Below are 5,247 nucleotides of genomic sequence, written 5' to 3'. Positions count from 1 at the left end.
GGAGAAACACTTCCGGGGGACAAAACGTCAACCAGTCCCGCGTGCTATGTGCTGAGCTCTTTCAACAGGCAGAAAACTATAGAAAAGAAGAACCATCAAAGTAACAATAATATGTGAAATAATCCTTTTTTAAGACTGTGTAGTAATAACATACACTTTTGTCAAATGTAGATACTTTATACTGCTTAAAGAATAACGAATAATAAATAAGTACATTTCATTTAGAATCATATTAAAGAAATTAAAGAAATAAGACAGCAAAAACAACGAGTTTTCTAAGGGAATTTAATATAAATGTCTAATTTCACAGACTTATATATATTAATATGTATTTTGATTATATTTCACTCATTCTGAAGCAGAGGAAGATAGCTAATTCAAGAAGAGTATTAAAGGTTAAAGGGGACCTATCATGCAAAATGCACTTTTTTATGTCTTTTATACATAAATATGTGTATAAATATGTGTCTCACGCAGCATCAGAAAATAAAACCCTCTCTCTTTTCCTCCGTACCCAAATCTATAAAAACATGGCTGCAACGGAGCTGATCCAGATTTGCGTCCGATATGACGTAATATCGGAAATGTAGGCTGGCTTTACACCCACGGTCCTATCAGAAACGTTGCTATCAGAAACAATGCCCGACTGTTTTGGACGTACTATGGTCGGTGTTTACATTAGCATCGCTAACACTCAGAGCTAACCTGTACTGGAGAGCATGTGTGTGAAGAAGCAGGAAATAAAAAGGAACTCACCTTGTGGTATAACCGGCAAAAGAGAAAGCCTTTGAGCTCCATACTGTTTCAGAAATAATCCTTGATAATCCATGATATGGCATTTCATCACCGCAGTATCTGCCTGTAGCATCTCCCGCATGAGCTCAGCCCCAACCTTGTTTTTTTTTATACATTTTTTTTTTTAAAGCTTTATACCCCAAATCAGCACTTTTGAAACAGGAAGTGAAATAGAGGGATATGAGGCATGGCTAGAATGGGTGATCTGTTTGGTATTTTGAGCAAAACACTTCATAGACATGTTTTTGATATATTTGTATATATCTGAGACCTGTGCTATTGCCTAAAAATAGCATGATAGGTGCACTTTAAATAAAAATATATAACGAAAGTAAAATGTATAGGCTACTTCCTTTTTTATATTTTCATGCTACTTACGTCGATGCCGGTTCGAACTTCTCAAATGTGAAGATCTGCTAAATATCCCATTTGATCATTTAAATTAGCAATATAAAACATAGCTGAAAAAATCCTTAGCAGTATGATACTAAATAGTTCAAAAATAAACTCAACCTCAACCTAATAAACATTTTACATTATACATAAGTGATTATAATACAATTATATAATATGTAATAGTAGCGGTCACAGGGAACATCTTACTACCTTTACATTGAATGCTTTAAGTCATTTTCAATGCAGGACTTTTTACTTGTAACAGTATTTTAACAGTGTGCAATTTATACTTTTGCTGTTTTATATTGTTCTACTGCTTGTAGCACTTCAGGATTTGTCTTCAAATATGAAGTGCGTTACAAATAAAACTCATTATTACTTTTACTTCAGTAAATTAAACTGATTTAAGTCAACATGACCCTAACAGTGTGAAAAGACAATTGTGTCCCTATCGTATTGTAATGATGCCTTGAACTACTTAAGTTTCAAGACGAAGCCAATGTATTCCCAGCAAGGCTTTAAATGTACATCAATCAGTTCAGCTGAATCAAAGTAATGTGAAAAGAATCCCTGTTTAGTTATAAGAAACACCGCTTAAAGTTATACATTTTTTTCAGAAGTCAGGTTACCAGAAAACCCCTTTCACTATCCAGTAAATCTGAGTTGAAGACAGGATTCATTTAACTCAAAACTACCGTCTAATTCAATGTCTGGCCTTTTGCCTCCTGCCCTTGTACGTCCTCTGACCAGCCCCGCTGCTCGGCCTGTTATTTATGTGTATGATCATCTTGTTGGCCCTGGCTGCCATGGCCAACAAGATGGAAACCTTCTGATTAATATCCTCTCCACTGCTTTCACTTTGCTGCCTGGCTTTATTCAAACAAAGATAATGAAACAGTATGATTGTCAGTGTTTCATTTCCTCAAACAATAACATTTTACAGATGTAGGAGGAACATTATTATGCTGCTCTGTTTTTAGAGGTCATATTCTATATACGGGGAAAACAGAGCAACATAGGGAATCTAGCAATTGTCATGCCATGTGGTTCATTGTGTGGTATTTAAAACACACAGAATCAAACAACATGTATTTCTTGTTTTATGGCTATAGTGTACATATCCACTGCAGTAGCATCCAATTCTCCTGATTCCTCTTGTTCATTCCCTTCTACTGCCCGCTCCTCCCCTGCTAAGATTACATGGTATAATCTCCATGCACCATCAAGATGCAGGGGATAGTGAATGCCAACAATACAGACGAGGCCATCCAAGATCCAGCACAAGCACCTTTATTACAGGAGATAACCATTGTGTGCAAGATTTCATTTCGCCCTGACCCGGTCAACCGCTTTAGCTATGGTTCTGATGTGAGTGCTGAAAAAGAAAGTGTATTGCTTGGTTTTACACTATATTATTTATCTCCCCGGTAGTGTTTCAGTGTTCTTCTTCAATTTACTTCTCCAAGGCTGCAGAAATACAGTCTCTGAGTGTAGGATCAAAGTTGCCAAGTTTATGGCTGTGCAGGGCACTGCGTCAAACCATAATCTTTTGTATAGCAATCTGTAAGCTACCACTACATATGACTGACATCCTTAACAGAATGTCAGGGCCTCACAATAACAGACAGGCTCATTCATAAGTGTGCAGCTGCCACTACGCTTCTGGACTGGAATGGAATAATATTTGTTTATTGCATCAAGGAATAGTTTAGCCCCTGCCAATGAGTGTGAGCTGGACTTGCTCTGGGGAATTAATTCCATGGTATCATCCGTAGCCCTCTAACTGGCCCATAGGCTGGCGGTTGAAGCTAATGCATTTTCGCTATATACTGTAATGTTGTGTTTACTTGAGCGTTCCTTACAAGTACATATTTGATTTAAAGGTGGAAAATACAATTTTTTATTGAGGTTTTGTGGTGAAGAACCACTAGGCAAACTGACACCTTTTTATGTCGGATTTGTTGTTCCTAAAGTCAGGAAGCTCTACTTGTTTGGATGATTGCACGATGCAGTCCACTGAGTAAATACAAAGACAAATTGGCTTTTAAAGCCTTCTGTCCATAAGGTGGACCAAAAGACAGGACCCGAATAACAGATGGACAAAATGGAGAGGAATGGCCCGGTAACAATAGGAGGAGATTGCAAGGCCTGTTTGACCCAAAGGGCTCTTTTCAAGGATCTTTACAGTTATTCTAACACTGGTGGTCTCAGCATGTGGGTGTTTTATCACGCTTCTTTCACTGCATCTTGGAAAAAAATGAAATGGCTGTAAACGTCCTCTCTAGAGAGAAACAAAAAGACACAAAAGAAGAGGAGCCTTGTATTGTGAGATGGTGACGACATGTGGTTTATCAGAGTAAAAGCATTCTGATGTCAGCCAGACAATGCTAGTCTTGTGGTGATGTGTAGTTAAAGGATGGATTTAAAAGTGTTTTTTTGGAGTTAAAGTAAAATATAACTAGGCTGGTAGTTCTTATAAATGAAAGGTCTGTCTTTTTTCTACAACATAACAAATGAACGCTTAAATGCATTGTTATCTTTATTGTTATTCATAATAATAACATATTTAACTTTCATAGAGAGCAAAGACAAATCCTTCGAAAGTGGTAAGCAGATGTCAGTAAGATTGATGGGTACGCATAGTGTTAGGATCTCTGGTTGTAAAGTTTACTGTGAAGTTGCTCTGCCGAGAGGAAAACGGGTCTCTTTAGCAATTTCAAGGGTCCAGGAATTTACGCAGTTTTCTATTTAAAACACAGCTCCCTGGCACTTAGTGGTGAAAAAGTTACATGTTGAATCAATTGAAGGTAGCACGGACCCCAGGTTGTGTAAGCAAACTGCTGAAGGGTCATTAATAGACATTAATAAGCAAAGGCCCTATTACTCGCATGCAAACAGCCCACATATGGACTTCGCAAAATCATTTTTAAGCTACTTTTACAAGTCTCACGCTGGGGAACGAACTAAGAACATATAATGAGACACCCCCCCTCCAAGGAAGCCCCAATAAATGGTGGTCAAATAACAGAGGCCTCCAAGACCTGTCATCACCCCAGTTCATGTGCTGTGATTTACAAGCACTGTCCCACAGGCTTTAGGGCCATCACTAATCCCACAGGGATGACCATCTGAACGGCAGTGGAGTCAGACCTTCTAAAAAAACAGAAAGAGGCAGACAGTGCCGCATAACTCCAAGCAGAAACAGATGCAGAGACGCTCTCCTGTTTATAATTGATTTTCAAGGGCAACATCTTGTTGTCACAGTTTGTCTAATGAGCCCCTGGCTGGCGCCCTGTTGCTCGTCAAACACGGAGCGTCAGATGTAGCAGCCACCCACTACACTTACCCCCACTGGGATGGCACCACGCTACTTACCCGTGGAATTTCCCTGTGCGACCGACTGTTGCTCTCTTTTAAAATCTGACTTCTTTTAAAAGATATTTTAAGCCGGGAAGCATTCAAAACCTCCAAAGGAAAACTGTTGTCCTGCCCCTTTCCATGGACAACAGGTATCCTCAAGCCCTATGGCCGCCAATGTTTATGTCTGAGATCACGGTTGTCTTTGTGGGCCTCCAAGGCTAAGCCTCTAATTGGCCATGGCTCATCAATCATACAGAGCAACCCCTTTCACCCAAAGTCTCATCCAAAGAGCTAAGAGGAATGGGACCCATGGAATGGACTCTATGCTTCCCAAAGACCTAAAAGTAGGCTTTGGGAGGGGCAAGTGGTTTGTGAGAAAACCACACTTATTCCAAGTTGATGTAGAGCAATGTATGCGTCTGTCCTTTGTCTCCGCTGACATGCTTCAACCACTTCCCCTCTAACATTAAACCGAGAGGAAATATAGATGTGTCACCCGGGTTTATGATGGAGTCGAGGAACATGTGGTGCTTTTTTAATAATACCCAGGATGCCCAAACTGGCATATATGCTGATCTAAATTGAATCTTATTACATTTGTCAAATGTTAGTTCAAGAAAAACAGACAAACATCTGGCTTCACTTTGTTTCTTATTTGCTGTTTTCACTTGAACTTGACCTCATAGGGTTTTATTG

Source organism: Notothenia coriiceps, unplaced genomic scaffold (assembly GCF_000735185.1).
Source record: "Notothenia coriiceps isolate Sejong01 unplaced genomic scaffold, NC01 NC01_scaffold00009013, whole genome shotgun sequence".
In the NCBI taxonomy this organism is placed as follows: Eukaryota; Metazoa; Chordata; class Actinopteri; order Perciformes; family Nototheniidae; genus Notothenia; species Notothenia coriiceps.
Note: the sequence above shows the minus strand (reverse complement) of the source record.